Here is a 17,745-nt window from a genome sequence, read left to right as displayed (position 1 = left end):
AGTAGCTGAATGGATAAAAAAAAAAAAAAAAAAAAAAAAAAAAAAAAAAAAAAGCATGTGCCATATATATGCTGTCTACAAGATACCCACCTCAGAACAAAAGACTCACACAGGATGAAAGTGAAGGGATAGAAAAAATTCTCCAAGCACATGGAAATGAAAAAATAGTGAGGTAGCAATACTTATATCTGACAAAATAGATTCCAAAACAAAGATTATAATAAGAGCCAAAGAAGGTCGCTACATGATCCAATAACAGAATATAAACCTGGTACACATATACCCAACCAATATAGAAGCACCCAAATACATTTAAAAAAAAACAAAACTCTTGGAGGACTTTAAGGGAGAAATTGACATTAATACAGTCATAGTGGAGGATTTTAATACCCCACTGACATCACTGGAGAGATCTTCCAGACAAAAATTCAACTCAAAATCAGTTGAAGAAAGGAAATAATAAAAATTAGAGCAGAATTAAAAAAAATAAAGAGCAAAAGGACTATACAAAAAGTTAATACAAAGTGCTGGGGTTTTTTTCTTTTCCTTTATTGAATAAGATATTATTACAAATGTGTCCTTATCCCCCCAATGTCCCCTCATCCCCCCAATCCTGCCCTCACCCTCACCCCCTGTTGTCCACATCCATCACTTATGCTTATATGCATGCATACAAGTCCTTTGGTTGATCTTTTCCCCTCACTCTCACCCTCCCCTGCTTTCCCTCTGAGTTTTGAGCATCTTATGGATGCTTCTCTGTCTCTACATCTGTTTTTGTTCATCGGTTTACCTTGTTCATTATAATCCACAAATGAGTGAGAGTGTGTGGTATTTATCTTTCTCTGACTGACATATTTCACTTAGCATAATGCTCTCCAGCTCCATCCATGCTGTTGCAAATGGTAGGAGTTCCTTCCTTTTTTTTAAATATATTTTATTGATTTTTTTACAGAGAGGAAGGAAGAGGGATAGAGAGTTAGAAAGATTGATGAGAGAGAAACATCTATCAGCTGCCTCCTGCATACCCACTACTGGGGATGTGCCTGCAACCCAGGTACATGCCCTTTACCGGAATCAAACCTGGGACCCTTCAGTCCACAGGCCAACGCTCTATCCACTGAGCCAAACCGGTTATGGCAGGAGTTCCTTCCTTTTTACAGCTGCATAGTATTCCATTGTGTAGATTTGCCAAAGTTTTTTAATCCATTCATCTGCTGATGGGCACTTAGGCTGATTCCAAATCTTTACTATTGTAAATTGTGCTGCTATGAATATAGGGATGCATATATCCTTTCTGATTGGTGTTTCTGGTTTCTTGGGATATATTCCTAGAAGTGGGATCACTGGGTCAAATGGAAGTTCCATTTTTAGGTTTTTTTTGTTTTTTGTTGTTTTTTGTTGTTGTTTTTTTTAAAATATATTTTATTGATTTTTCTACAGAGAGGAAGGGAGAGAGACAGAGAGTCAGAAACATCGATGAGAGAGAAACATCGATCAGCTGCCTCCTGCACATCTCCCACTGGGGATATGCCCGCAACCCAGGTACATGCCCTTGACCGGAATCGAACCCGGGACCCTTCAGTCCACAGGCCGACGCTCTATCCACTGAGCCAAACCGGTTTTGGCTCATTTTTAGTTTTTTAAGGAAACTCCATACTGTTCTCCACAGTGGCTACACCAGTTTGCATTCCCACCAGCAGTGAACGATGGTTCCTTTTTCTCCGCATCCTCGCCAGCATTTGTCATTTGTTGATTTGTTGATGATAGCCATTCTGACAGGTGTGAGTTGGTACCTAATTGTCGTTTTGATTTGCATCTCTCGGATGATTAGTCACTTTGAGCATGTTCTCATATGTCTCTCAGCCTTATGTATGTCCTCTTTCAATAAGTGTCTATTTAGGTCCTTTGCCCATTTTTTGATTGGATTGTTTATCTTCCTTTTGTTAAGTTGTATGAGTTCCTTATAAATGTTGGAGATTAAACCTTTATCGGAGATATCATTGGCAAATATGTTTTCCCATGTGGGTTTTCTTGTTGTTTTGTTGCTGGTTTCTTTTGCTGTGCCGAAGCTTTTTATTTTGATGTAGTCCCATTGTTTATTTTCCCTTTAGTTTCCATTGCCGTAGGAGCTGTGCCAGTGAAGAAATTCCTTCAGCATATATCTGAGATTTTGCTACCTGTGGATTCCTCTAATAATCTTATGGTTTCCTGTCTTAAGTTTAAGTCCTTTATCCATTTTGAGTTTATTTTTGTGTATGGTGTAAGTTGGTGGTCTAGTTTCATTTTTTTTGCATGTGTCGGACCAAATTTCCCAGCACCATTTATTGAAGAGACTGTCTTGACTCCATTGTATGTTCTTGCCTTCTTTGTCAAATATTAATTGAGCATAGTGGTTTGGGTCGATTTCTGGGTTCTCTATTCTATTCCATTGGTCTATATGTCTGTTCTTGTGCCAGTACCAGGCAGTTTTAAGAACAGTGGCTTTGTAATACAACTTGATATCTGGTATTGAGATTCCACCTACTTTGTTCTTCTTTCTCAGGATTGCAGCAGCTATTCGGATTTGGTTTTGTTTTTTTATTACAGATGAATTTTTGGAGCGTCCTTTCTAGATCTGTGAAATATGCTGTTGGTATTTTAATGGAGAGTGCATTGAATCTATAGATTGCTTTGGGTAGTATGGACATTTTGATAATGTTAATTCTACCAATCCATGAACACCGTATGTTCTTCCATCTGTTTATGTCTCCCTCTATCTCTTTTTTCAATGCCCTATAGTTTTCTGGGTATTGGTCCTTTACCTCATTGGTTAAGTTTATTCCTAGGTATCTTAATTTTTTTTGGTGCAATGGTAAATGGGATTGTTTTTTTAATTTCTCTTTCTGTAAGTTCACTATTGGCATATAAAAATGCCATAGATTTCTTGGCATTAACTTTGTATCCTGTTACATTGCCAAATTCATTTATTACATCTAATAACTTTTTGATGGAGTCTTTAGGGTTTTCTAAGTACAGTATCAAGTCATCTGCAAATAATGACAATTTTACTTCTTCTTTTCCAATCTGGATGCCTTTTATTTCTTCTTCTTGTCTTATCGCTTTTGCTAGCACTTTCAGTACTATGTTGAACAGGAGTGGTGAAAGTGGGCATCCCTGTCTTGTTCCTGTTCTTCAGGGAAATGGTTTTAGTTTTTGCCCATTGAATATGATGTTGGCTGTAGGCTTGTCATATAAGGCTTTTATTATGTTGAGGTATGATCCCTCTATTCCAACTTTGCTGAACGTTTTTATCAGAAAAGGGTGTTGAACTTTGTCAAATGCCTTTTCTGCATCAATCGATATGATTATGTGATTTTTGTCTCTCAACTTGTTTATGTGATGTATCACATTTATTGATTTGTGGATATTGTACCAGCCTTGCATTCCTGGAATACATCCCACTTGGTCATGGTGTATGATCTTTCTAATGTAATGCTGGATCCAGTTTGCTAGAATTTTTTTGAGGATTTTAGCATCTATGTTCATGAGGGATATTGGCCTGTAATTCTCTTTCATTGTGTTGTCTTTATCTGGTTTTGGGATTAGGGTAAGGCTGGCTTCATAGAAAGAGCTTGGAAGTGTGCCTTTCTCATGAATTTTTTGGAATAGTCTGAAAAGGATTGGCTTTAGTTCTTCTTTGAATGTTCGGTAAAACTCCCCTGTGAAGCCATCTGGTCCAGGGCTTTTGTTTGCTGGAAGCCTTTTGATTACTATTTCAATTTCATCAGTAGTTATTGGTCTATTCAGGTTTTTTGATTCTTCCTGGTTGAGTTTTGGAAGCTTGTATTTTTCTAGGACTGTGTCCATTTCGTCGAGGTTGTCTAGTTTGTTGGAGTAGAGTTATTCGTAGTATTTTTTGACAATCATTTGTATATCAGTAGGGTCAGTTGTTACTTCACCTCTTTCATTTCTGATTTTGTTTATTTGGGTCCCCTCTCTTTGTTTCTTGGTGAGCCTGTTGAGAAGTTCATCAATCTTGTTAATCCTTTCAAAAAACAAGCTCTTGGTTTCATTGATCTTTTGTATTGTTTTTTTTTTGTCTCTATGTTGTTTATTTCTACTCTGATCTTTATTATTTCTTTCCTTCTGGATACTGTGGGCTTTTCTTGTTGCTCTCTTTCTAACTCTTTGATTTGTAGGGTTAGATCATTTATTGCCAGTTTTTCTTGTTTTTTGAGATAGGCCTGTAGAGCTATGAACTTCCCTCTCAGGACTGCTTTCATTGTGTCCCATAGATTTTGGATTGTTGTGTTTTCATTATCACTTGTTTCCAGGAGGCTTTTTATTTCTTCTTTGATCTCTCTGGTAACCCAGTCATTGTTTAATAGCATGCTATTTAGCCTCCAAGTGTTTGATTTTTTTTCAATGTTTTTATTGTAGTTGATTTCTAATTTTATGCCATTGTGATCTGAGAAGATGCTTGTTATGATTTCTATTCTCTTGAACTTGAAGAGACTTTGCCTGTGACCTAATATATGGTCTATCTTTGAAAATGTCCCATGTGCACTGGAAAAGAAAGTATATTCTGTAGCGTTGGGGTGAAATATTCTGAAGATGTCAAGTCCATCTGATCTAGTGAGTCATTTAGGATTGCTGTTTCTTTGCTGATTTTTTTTAGAGGATTTATCCAGTGGTGTCAATGGGGTATTAAAGTCCCCTACTATGACTGTATTGCTATTGATCTCTCCCTTGATATCTTCCAGAAGTTGTTTTATGTATGTGGGTGCTCCTGTATTGGGTGCATATATGTTTACCAGAGTTATATCTTCTTGTTGAATTGCTCCCTTTAGTATTATGTAGTGGCCTTCCTTATCTCCTGTTATGGCCTTTACTTTGAGGCCTATTTTGTCAGATATAAGCATTGCTACCCCAGCTTTTTTCTCATTTCCATTTGCCTGAAAATTTTTTTTTTTCCATTCCTTCACTCTCAGTCTGTGTGAATCGTTTGTTCTGAGGTGGGTCTCTTGCAGACAGCAAATATATGGGTCATGTTTTCTTATCCATTCAGCTATCCTGTGTCTTTTGATTGGAGCATTTAATCAATTTACATTTAATGTTATTATTGAAAAGTACTTGTTTATGGTCATTTTTATTCTTAATGTTTGTGTTTCGTCTTGTCTTCCTGTTTTTTCTTTTTACAGCAGTCCCTTTACCATTTCTTGCATTGCTGGTTTGGTGATAATAAACTCTCTTAGCCCTTTTTTGTCTGTGAAGCTCCTGATTCCACCTTCAATTTTGAATGATAGCCTTGCTGGGTATAGTATTCTTGGATTCATTCCCTTGCTTTGCATCACTTTGTATATTTCATTCCATTCCCTTCTTGCCTGGTGTGTTTCTGTTGAGAAGTCAGCTGATATTCTAATAAGAGATCCCTTGTAGGTAACTTTCTGTCTCTTTCTGGCAGCCTTTAAGATTTTTACTTTGTCGTTGGTGTTTGCCAATTTAATTATGACGTGTTTTGGTGTTGGTCTTTTGGGGTTCATCTTGTGTGGCACTCTATGTGCTTCTTGGACTTGTGTAGTTTTTTCCTTGCCAGTATCCAGGAAGTTTTCTGTCATTATTTCTTCAAACAGGTTTTCTATTCCTTGCTTCTCCTCCTCTCCTTCTGGTACCCCTATTAAGCAAACGTCGTTTCGTTTTGCATTGTCCCAAAGCTCCCTTAGGCTCTCCTCTTGCTTTTTAAGTTTTTTTTTTTTCCCAGTTGCTCCTGTGTTTGTGTGTTTTTTCCTACCTTGTCTTCTAATTCGCTGATGCGGTCCTCAGCCTCTTCTAGTCTGCTCTTTAAGCCTTCCATTGTGTTCTTTATTGCAGCTATGTCGTTCTTCATTTCCTCTTGGTTCCTTTTCATGTTGGTGACATTCTCATTCAGCTCCTTATAATTCTCGTTGAGTTGTGTGCATTTGCCATCCAGCCATTTGAGCATCCTTATAACCATTACTCTGAATTCTTTCTCTGATAAGTTAGTAGCCTCAATTTCATTTAACTCCCTTTCTGGTGATCCTCTTTTTCTTTCCTTTGTGGATTGCTTTTTTGTCTTCCCATGTTTTTCTGTAATGTTTTAATTGTAGCTCCGATTGCTTTGCTACCCAGTTTCTTTAGGGTATGGTGCTACTGGTGTGACCTCTCAGGTCTCCTGGGCTTGGCAGTCTAGTGTAGCTCCCTACTTGGGCTATTTGGGTTCTCTTGATGTGGGCCTGCGAGATGGAAAGGTACAACTGAGGTGTCTAGAAGTCAGCAGCCGTGGAGGGAGTGTTCCAATTTTTGCTGTCTTATGCCCTTGGTTGAAATCATGCGTGCCCCGCAGGGACTCACAGTGGCACCCAGGAACCATCTTTGGGGTGGTGGGGCTCAGGAAGCCTGTGTTCTGGCAAAGCGTGACTGTGGTGTCCAGAGTTCTGTCATTGTGGGGTGGGTAGACGCAGCTTTTGCTGCTGCCTCATGGTTGGATACACACGATTCCAGCGGCAGCTCACAGAGGCACCTGTGGTGTGTTTGCCAGCAGGGTGTACTGACACACTCTGAAGGGCCCTGGTACTGAAGCCACTGGATTATAGTACCTGTGGGCAGGTATCCCAGACAAAGGAATTCAGCATTTCTACAGCCCAGCAGTGCACCCCTGTTTGTTTAAGTGCAGGACCAGCAGGACTCACAGCGGGGCCCCAGGGCTGCCTGTGGAGCAGTGGTCTTGGGAGACCTGCATGCTGGGAAAGCATGCACCTATAGTGTCCAGAGTTCTGCAGCTGTGGGGTGGGGAAACTCAGATTTTGCTGGTGCACCTGTGGTGGATAGGCTCACGTTCCCCGTGGCGGCACACAGGAGCATCCACAGTGAGTTTGCTAGCGCAGGCAGGCGCACTGAAGCACTCTGAAGGTCCCTGGCACGCCTTGGGCAGGTATCCAGGATGGGTGAATTCCAAATTTCTATTGCCCAGGGGAGTGCGTCCCTATTAGTTCAAGATCGGACCCAGCAGAGGCTCACTGCGGCTTCCCCAAAGTGTCCTGTGGATAGATGGGCTCAGGGGGACTGAGGAACTGTGGCTGTGCAGTTCGCCTGCGCTGAGCTCTGACGCAGTCTGAGGGGCCCTGGCACTTAAGTTGCCCAGCTGGGTGTGTGTGGGCAGTTATTCAGGCAGAAGGAATTCAGAATTTCTACTGGGTGGCAGTGCACCTGTGTCTGTACAAAATCACACTCAGCTGAGGCTCACAGTGACTCCTAAGAGAAGTCTATGGAGTGGTGTGCCTGGAGACCTGCGCTCTGGAGATGCGCAAACAGGATGTCAGAGGTCTGCCGCTGGGGACGGGGAGGCTGCACTTGCTGCTGCCGGGGGCACTTGCTCCTTTGGCAGTGGAGGTGCCAGGGTCCGAGAGTCTGAGGGTGTGGCTGCAGGGTTTTGGCTGGAGTGGCTGCCGGGTCACGGGCAGTGTCCAAGGCCTGTCTGGGTGGCGGTGCTGCTGAGTTCCTAGAAGAGTCCGCTCTCCCCTTTAAGATGGCGTGGGCTCCGTGCGGGAGTCCCGCAGCCCGGGAGTGCCGCAGGGTTAGTAGTCTCTCCGTGTCCCAGAGAGCCTGGTCTGCCAGCCCCTGCTGCTCCTGACGGATGTCACTGTCCCTCCCTCACGCACACACACACCACACATATCCACACACTCTCCATTCTTCCCTCACTCACTCACTTTCTAGCCCTCACCTCCCTCCTGCCAGCCGCCATTTTTTTCTCGCTATCAGTGCTGGTTCTTTGGAAAGATGAATCAAGTTGACAAACCCCTGGCTACACTCACTAAGGAAAAAAGAGAAAAGACTCAAATAAACAAAATCAGAAATGAAAGAGAGGGAGTTACCACAGACATCACAGATATACAAAGAATACTATATACATAGTATTCTCCTATGGAAGACTATATGCCACATAATCAAGAATAAATGCATATGTTCCTAGAAATATGTAACCTCCCTAAAGTGAACATGAAGAATTGGAAACTCTAAACAGACTGACAAACAGTGAGGAGATTGAAATGACCATCAAAAGCCGTGCAAAAAATAAAAGTACAGCACCAGATGGCTTCACCAGTAAATGCTACCAAAGATTCAAAGATTTGATGCCTATTCTTCTGAAAATCTTCCAAAAAATTGAAGAAGAGGAAATACTTTCTAACACATTTTATAATACTTTCTAACCCTCATACCAAAACCTAGCAAGAATAACACAGAAAAAGAAAACTACAGACCAGTATCACTGACAAATGAAGATGCAAAAATCCTAAAAAAAAATCCTAGGGAATGAAATGAAATAATACATTTTTTAATAAAAAAATAATACACCATGATTAAGTGGGGTTCATTCTAAGGTCACAAGGACAGCTCAGCATATACAATCAGGGTAACACACCACAGAGACAAAATAGAGGATAAAAAGTCATATGATGTTATCAATAGATGCAGAAAAACATTTTAGAAGATACAACAACCAGTTATGATTAAAACACTCAATAAATGAGGGTGGGGTAAGGAAGAGAGGTCAAACAAAGGACTTGTATGCATGCATATAAGCCTAACCAATGGACACAGACAACAGGGGGTGAGGGCACAGTGGGGGGGATGGGAGGGTAATGGGGGGATAAGGACACATATGTAATACCTTAATTAATGAAGAAATTTAATAAACAAATATATAAAAATAAAATACTCAATAAAATGGGTATAGAAGGAAATTTCCTCAACATAATAAAGACCATATATGACAAACCTCCAGCCTGTATCATACTCAATGGTGTAAAACTGAAAGTTGCAGGATATAAAATCAATGTAAAAAATCCACTACTTTCACTAACAATAAAACCTTAAAAAAATTTTTTAAAAAAAAGTCCTTTTGCAATTTGAACCATAAGAATTAAATACCTTGGAATAAACTGAACAAAGGATGTGAAAGACCTATGTACTGAAAACTACAAAGCATGATTAAAAGGGATTGAAAAAAACATAATGAAATGAAAAGATATTCCGTATTCATGAATTGGAAGAATCAATATAGCTAAAATGGCCATATTACCCAAAATAATATATAGATTTAATGTGATCCCTGTCAAAATCCAAAGTCATTTTTTTCAACAAACAGAACCAAAAACTTCAGCTTTGTATGGAACTACAAAGACCCCCTAATACCCAGAGCATTTCTGAGAAAAAAGAATGAAGCCAGAAGTACAACACTACCTGGCTTCAAATTATACTACAGAGCTATAATAATCCAAACAGCATGACATTAGCAGAAAAACAAACACACAGACCAATGCAACAGAATTGAGAGCCCAGAAATAAAACCACATGTATACGAGCAAATAATTTTTGACAAAGGAGCCCAAAACACCATAAGGAGAAAAGAAAGCCTCTTCAATAAATGGCACTGGGAAAGTTGGAGAGCCAGATGCAAAAAAATGAAACTAGATTACAGTTTGTCCCCAGGTACAAAAATTAATACAAAGTGGACCAAAGACCTAAATATAAGATCTCAAACAATAAATTGCATACAAGAAAACATAGGTCCTAAACTTAGGGATCTTGGTTACATAAAACATTTTATAAATTTGACCACAAAGGAAAGAAAAGGAAAAAATAAATGACATGAACTATATCAAACTAAAAAGCTCTGTGCAGCAAAAGAAACTGACAACAAAACAAAAAGGCAACCAACTGAACGGGAGATAATATTTGCAAACAATAGCTCCAACAAGGGGTTAATAATCAAAATACATAAAGAACTCAGACAACACCAAGCAAACAATCCGATGAAGAAATGGGCAGAGGACCTAAACAAGCAGCTCTCCCAAGAAGACATACAGTCAACAGAATATGAAAACATGTTAAACTGCACTAGCTACTAGAGAAATGCAAAGAAAAACTACAATGTGATACCTCATCACACCTGTTAGAATGGCTATTATCAACAAGACAGGTAATAACAAGTGTTAGAGAGGCTCTGAAGAAAAAGGAACGCTCATTCACTGCTGGTGGGAATGTAAACTGGTACAGCCACTGTGGAAAACAGTATGGATGATTCTCAAAGAATTAAGAAAATCATAGAATCCAACAGTCCCTCTTCTGGGTCTCTACCCCCAAACTCAAAAACATTTATTCACAAAGATATATATACCCCTGTGTTCATAGCAGCATTATTCACGGTGGCCAAGACATAGAGACAACCCAAGTGTCCTTCGATAGAGGATTGGATAACGATGTGGTGCATACCTACTATGGCTACTGCTCAGCCATAAGAAAAAATGAAATACTGCCATTTGTGATAACATGGATTGATCCTCAGAATATTATTCTATGCAAAAAAAATGTCAGTCAGGCCTGTTCGGCATGGCTCAGTGGTTAAGTGTTGACCTATAAACCAGGAGGTCACGGTTCAATTCTCAGTAAGGACACGTGCCCAGGTTGCGGGCTCAATCCCCAGAGTGGGCTGTGTAAGAGACAGCCAATTAATGATTCTCTCTCATCATTAATGTTTCTATCTCTTTCTCTTCCTCTCTGAAATCAATAAAAATACATTTAAAAAGAAAAAATGAAAGTTAGAGACCTAAGAACAATATGATTTAATTCAAATGTGAGATATGAAACTGAAACTCATAGACACAGACAACACTATGGTGGTTACCAGATAAAAGAAGGTGGAGGGTAGCAGAGGGGGAAAAAAAAGCCAAATGTATTGACAAAGGGTTGTGGGCACACAATGCAATGTAAAGATCATGTATCATAGCAATTTACATTTGAAACCTACATGATCCTATTAACCAATGTTATCCCAATAATTTAATTAATAAATAGATAAATTTCAAAAGAAAGAAAAGAATTAAATCATTTCATTCTAGTTGCCAAAATAATAGGGGCATTAAAACCACAAGGGTCTTGGCTCCCTGAGGACACTGAAGCACAGAGATTAACTTGCCTGAGGTCCAACTCTAAGAAGAGGAATATGCCCAGAGGAACACAGAGCAGGTGAAAGCACGATTTTTAATTGGGGAAGTCAATGGCTGAGGTGCAGGCAGAGGGAGTTTCTGACTTGATTCCAGCATAGATCATGCCTCCCCAACCAAAATGAAGGATAAGAACGAGGAAAAGACTTGATGGGCAGGTGAACTCATGGAGGCCTGCTCAACTCCAGTCACTAGTGCCTCTGTGCCTACTCCATTATTTCAATCTCATTGGCAAAGGTCAACAAAGGCCCTAAGTTGCCAGCCTTATGGTTAATCTTCCTCCCTAAGTCATCAAAACATCTTTAAAAACTCTCCTACTTCAGATTCTTATTTTAAGCTTAGCTTCACGGCATATCCACCGAGTCCTTTATGCTTTGAAAATATCCCATAACATATGCCAGTGTACGGTATGTGAGCCTCGCACCCTGTGGCACTCTGAGGAAGGCCATCTGGAAGTGGACCGTGGGACCTTGGGGGCCTGGTGAGGGTGTGAGCCCAGACTGCAAACTGCAGGGACACAGCTGGCATTTTGATCTCACACAGTTTGCACACAGGTACACCCCACCCCCTGCCCACACCTGCTTGCTTTGTTTTCTGGACTCTCTATAACCATGAGCTGTGAAAGCCTGTGATGCGGCAAACTTCACCAGCAGGCCCCACCGGTGTCCGCATAAGTCTAATAAACCCATGTCTTTCACAGCCAGTCCTCTGGTTTATTTCTTTAAAACCAGCAGGCAAGTCCTAGCTGGTTTGGCTCAGTGGATAGAGCTTAGGTCCCAGGCTTGATTCCTGGTCAGAGCACATGCCCGGGGTGTGGGCTCGATCCCCAGTAGGGGACAGGCAGGAGGAAGCCAATCAATAATTCTCTCTCATCGTTGATGTTTCTATCTCTCTCTCTTGCTCTCTGAAATCATAAAATAAAATAAAATAAATCAGCAAGCAACACACTGATGTTTTTCTCAGCCCTTAGCTCTTTGCAAACACGTCGCGTAGTCCAGTCAGTGGAGGCAGGACGGGAGGTGGTGTGAATGTAGTGGGGAAATCCTAGGTGGTAACCCTGATTGACAGTTGGGGACCACCTGGAAAACGCCAATAGGACTATTTTTGGTCCTGGAATCAGTGGTGTGAAAGCTGCCACTGGCAAATGAAAGGAAAATAAAGAAAATGGGTCTCTTGCCTGGCCAGAGTGGCTCAGTTGGTGGAGCATCATCCCATGAACCGAAAGATCACCAGTTCAGTTCCTGATCAAGGCACATGCCTGGGTTGCAGGCTCCATCCCCAGTAGGGGGTGCGCAGGAGTTAGCCAATTGATGTTTCTCTCTCTCTCCCTTTCCCTTCTGCTCTCTCTCTAAAATCAATAAAACATATTTTAAGAGGAAAATAAATGGGTCTTTTAAGCACCCTAAATTCTTCTGGGGGCCCTGAGGATGCTCTGGTCCCAGGGACAGTGCAGGAATTGGTGCCTCCCCCAAACTCTGTGTGGGCAGCAGGAGCAGTAGAGGTGACTGCCCCACCCCACTGTGAGAGGCAAAAACTGACACTTTTAAAACTGAAGTGGTGGAAGGTGTCCAAGCCTAATACCCTCCCTCATCTCCAGCCTTTTTAAAAGTTGGCAAGGACACTAGGGAATTAAGCAACACACTAAAGGAATGCAATAATCACCAAGAATTCAAATGGTGGTTTAAGGTTGTTTAGTGAAGGTCTTTCAAAGTTATTAACATAAAATACATGTTTGTCTTGCCTGGGTTTACAAAACTAAGTTCATGTTATTTATCTCTGATACAAAATTTGTCAAGAAAATGGCTTGGGTAATAATTAGCTTTAAAATCTCATATAGTTGGTAAGAACAAATAAATTTGAAGCTGTGAATGAATATACATTTTGTACTTTATTTGAAGTATGTCTCTTGAAAATGTGAGTCTATTTGCCAATGAAAAACACCAATTTCTAGAAGTTATGAAATGTATTCATAAATTTGTCAATCTAAAAAATGTTAATTACTTGCTTTTAGATGTCACTACAAGTTAAGTTTTCTAAGAATTAAGAATTCTAATTCAGGAGAACCAAGATGGCGGCATAGGTTAACGCTGGAGTTTGCTGCCTCGAACAACCACTTCAAAAGTGAAACTAAAAGACGGAACAGACATCACCCAGAACCACAGGAACGCTGGCTGAGTGGAAGTCTTACAACTAGGAGGAAAGAGAAACGCATACCGACACTCAGAGGATGCGCAGTGCTGAAGTCAAATACTGAGGTGCGGAGTGCATGCAGAGCGGGCTGGTGGCTGAGGGCGCGGTTGGCGTTTTCAATCGGGAGGGAGTCGCAGACTCTGAGCTTCAGATCTGGGCGAGTCTCTAGGGACCCTGACTCAAACGGGAGAAGCGGGACTGTCTGGCTTCGGTTGGAGCGAGTGCAGCTTTCTCTCCGAGGTTTGCAGCGGTTGCTGGGACTCAGAGAGGCAGAGCCCCTGGGGACAGGACTGAGAGCAGCCATAACTGCTCTCTCAGGCCCACCCTGTTGATCCCGTGCAACCCACCCGCCCAAGCCCTGCACACAGGCATTTGCTGGATAGCCTCAGGCAAAGGCTAGATTAGCACCTCCCTAGAGGACAGAAGTTCTCTCACTTCAGACACAGCTGATTCTCACAGCCACTTGGCCTGGAGGTCAAATCCCCCCTTAGTATTAGCTACAACAATCAAGGCTTAACTACAAGACTGCGCACAAAGACCACTAGGGGGTGCACCAAGAAAGCATAACAAAATGCGGAGACAAAGAAACAGGACAAAATTGTCAATGGAAGATATAGAGTTCAGAACCACACTTTTAAGGTCTCTAAGAACTGTCTAGAAGCTGCCGATAAACTTAATGAGATCCTTAAGAAATCTAATGAGACCCTCGATGTTGTGATAAAGAACCAAATAGAAATTAAGCATACACCAACTGAAATAAAGAATACTATACAGACTCCCAACAGCAGACCAGAGGAGCGCAAGAATCAAGTCAAAGATTTGAAATGCGAAGAAGCAAAAAACACCCAACCAGAAAAGCAAAATGAAAAAAGAATCCGAAAATACGAAGATAGTGTAAGGAGCCTCTGGGACAGCTTCAAGCAAACCAACATCAGAATTATAGGGGTGCCAGAAGATGAGAGAGGGCAAGATATTGAAAACCTATTTGAAGAAATAATGACAGAAAACTTCCCCCACCTGGTGAAAGAAATGGACTTACAGGTCCAGGAAGCGCAGAGAACCCCAAACAAAAGGAATCCAAAGAGGACCACACCAACACATCATAACACATCATAATTTAAATGCCAAGAGCAAAAGACAAAGAGACAATCTTAAAAGCAGCAAGAGAAAGAAACTTGGTTACCCACAGGAGAATACCCATACGACTGTCAGCTGATTTCTCAACAGAAACTTTGCAGGCCAGAAGGGAGTGGCAAGAAATATTCAAAGTGATGAATACCAAGAACCTACAACCAAGATTACTTTATCCAGCAAAGCTATCATTCAGAATTGAAGGTCAGATAAAGAGCTTCACAGATAAGGAAAAGCTAAAGGAGTTCATCACCACCAAACCAGTATTATATGAAATGCTGAAAGGTATCCTTTAAGAAGAGGAAGAGGAAGAAAAAGGTAAAGATACAAATTATGAACAACAAATATGCATCTATCAACAAGTGAATCTAAGAATCAAGTGAATAAATAATCTGATGAACAGAATGAACTGGTGATTATAATAGAATCAGGGACATAGAAAGGGAATGGACTGACTATTCTTGGGGGGGAAAGGGGTGTGGGAGATGCAGGAAGAGACTGGACAAAAATCGTGCACCTATGGATGAGGACAGTGGGTGGGGAGTGAGGGTGGAGGGTGGGGCGGGAACTGGGAGGAGGGGAGTTATAGGGGGGGGAAAGAGGAACAAATGTAATAATCTGAACAATAAAGATTTAAGAATTATAATTCAGTTGGAAAAAAAAGTATATGGCTTTGGTAATGGAATGTATAAGTTATGGTAATATATACATATATACAGTGAGGCCTTGACTTACAAGTTTAATTTGTTCTGAGACCGAGCTCATTAAGGAGCTCATTAACTCAAATTACTCTGTCAACTCAAAGCAAAAAATCGGCTAAGAGACAGCTGGTATCTCAAAAAACTCGTTAGTCGGGACACTTGTAAGTCAAGGCCCCACTGTATATTTTTTATCTCAACAAGTGTCACCACCGGCTTTATTTACACAAAGAAAATGTTCAACAACAGTAGCTTCATTCCATACCTCCCTGAGTATTTTTGAAACCAAACCCTCAAAGACATTTAGACTTGGTGCCTGATAAGTTGATGACCATCAGAGTCCTGGGAAAAGAGCAAATCGGGCTGCAGGTTTCACTGAGGGAGCCTATCCTGGCACTGAGACCAAGGGCTGTTAGGAACCTGCCCTAAACTCTGGTTAAGGCTCAGAAAGGAACTCTAGAGTTGTGAGCAATGGCCCGCTGGCCCTGAGAATCCTCAGTGAAAAGCAGACTCCCGGAGTCCATGTCTTTCTTTTCACTGTCCCAAGAAAACATAGGAACAGGACAAGACCTTTGTCTCACTGCTTCTGTGTTTTCTGCACTCGAGGACTCCTGGTGTGTGAGAACGAGGACAGGGCCTGCCTATTCTCTCTGGCAGACACTTTTCCCATGTAGGCTTGTCCCAGGGCTGATGGCCCTTGCCCCAGATGGTTTATTGCGTTTCACCATACTCTGACGGTTCTTTTTCTTGATCCCATGAAGCCATTCCCCTTTCCAGGAAGAATCCTTCTCCCCCTCCTTTTGGTCCAGCAAGCAAGAACTTTCCAAGTCCTGGGTGAAGGAACAAACCAGTGAGTCTTGACTCTCTCCAGCACAGACTAAGTTAGTCTCAGGCTGGAACAAAGGCAACACAGTCAAGAATGGGGCTCCCAGTCTGTGGTGGCCAGAAGCCTGGAGGGACTGAGGAGAAAGTCCAGCTTCCTGGATGTCTGTAGGGGCTGAAGTGGCTAAGGGGCTGCCACGCAATCAACCCCCAAGCCCTGGACCAGACGGTCTAGCTGGGTTGCATCTTTCTGAGACTCTCTGTTGGTCTGACTTGCTGTATATGATGAAACACTCCCCTGATCACCACCATCTCCCTTTCCTGACTGCAAGGTGAGGAAGGAGGCAATGCTGGCTGCTGAATGCCTGCAGGTGGCGTTCTTTTGAGTCAAAGAGATCTTAGCCTTTCTCTCTCCAGGAAAGAGTGTTAGCCTTTTGGTGCTTGACTTGATTAAATGTGTCCTACAAGGATGCCCTAAACAATCCAATCTCAAAGAATATATGCCCTCCATCCCAAAGAATCTCTAGTTCTTTGGTATAACACATTCATGGTCCCATCAAGTTTTCTTTCTGAGTGGTGGAAGGACAAACCAACTTCCTGTAATGACTGAGCTCCTACTCTTGTATTACAAGGATCCTCCATGATATCTTCCTACAGAGTGTGATGCTTTTATTTTTTTCGGCTGCAAATCATCCCAAAAGTGTGATCTTTTCTTATACTCCACAAAGTATCAAAGCAGATTTGGGATCATATACTTCACTCCTCTTATCATTAGAAAATGTTTCATTCTTCCACAGCATTTAAATTCAGTTCAGCCATCATTCGATCTTTTTCTCTTCTGATTATTTACCTGTAGCTTGTCTTCAAGTTCTGCTTTCAAACCAGTTGAATTCCTTTCTTTATGATTCATGTGGCCTTCAGTACAAGTCTAATACACAATTGGATCCAACTTTCTTTTCTATAATGGTCACTCTGGTCTTGAATTTATGGACAAAGTCTCACTGTCCCTATAAACTAACATAGCTGCACTTTCTGCCTCTTCAAAGCTGTGTCCCTGCCACAGGCCTCCTCCTTGGGATGACAGCACCTCATGGCCGCTGAGGAGGCCTAGCCACCCTCACGTGGGGTCGGGCTCCAGCCGCCTCTATGGTAACAGATTTTTAAAGAAATAAGAAAAATAGGTTGTTATAAAGTTGGTTATTTCTGAGTGAGTCCAAGAACAGGTCAAGCTGGGAAGGGACATTATACCAACCTCTCTCTCTGATTCTGGTATGTGTAAGTCTGTTGTTATTCCTTTGCTGTATGCTATATAGTTGCTGTAGAAACAGATGCAATGTCTCACCCATTCTCCTTCCTCCCAGGATATATGCGGAAGATGTAAGGGAGAGATTGTACGGGAGTGAAGAAAGAAGGTACTCGTGTTGGGATGGAGTGAATAGTATGTGAGAACATGGGCCCCTTCCCAAGCTCCGACTCCCCCTCCCAAACTGTGGGAATCTGATGAAGGCCTCCTGTAAGTGGACTGTGAGACCTGGGGAGCCTGGCCAGGTCCTCGGCACATCCAGAAAGGAACTGCTTCTAGATGTGAGGCCAGACTGTAAACAACTACAGAGAAATAGCTAGCATTTGATCTCACACAGCTTACACACACACACACACACACACACACACATACACACCCCACCTGTGCCATTGCTTTGTTTTCTGAATTCTGTGGAAGCATCGGCACTCCATCTTGTTCCCATAACCTTGATGTTGTAAAAACTACTGTTTGACATTTTCCACTAAACATAGATGGTCCTTTGTTCTGTGAATTAACTCTGCTATTCTTGGCTTCTGTAAACATGCTTGCTCAAATAATAGGGAAAATAAGCTCAATTATCTGGCCTTGTGGGCCG

At 41.6% G+C, this 17,745-nt stretch overlaps 1 pseudogene; it reads right to left on the bottom strand.

Annotated features, from left to right (window-relative positions):
- Positions 1 to 15,328: 15,328 nt before the first annotated feature.
- Positions 15,329 to 16,939, bottom strand: LOC118670342 (annotated as a pseudogene).
- Between the last annotated feature and the right edge of the window lie 806 nt (positions 16,940 to 17,745).

The sequence above is a fragment of the Myotis myotis genome, unplaced genomic scaffold, assembly GCF_014108235.1.
Source record: "Myotis myotis isolate mMyoMyo1 unplaced genomic scaffold, mMyoMyo1.p scaffold_m19_p_15, whole genome shotgun sequence".
Lineage (NCBI taxonomy): Eukaryota > Metazoa > Chordata > Mammalia > Chiroptera > Vespertilionidae > Myotis > Myotis myotis.
This window is presented reverse-complemented; position numbering and strand designations above follow the sequence as displayed.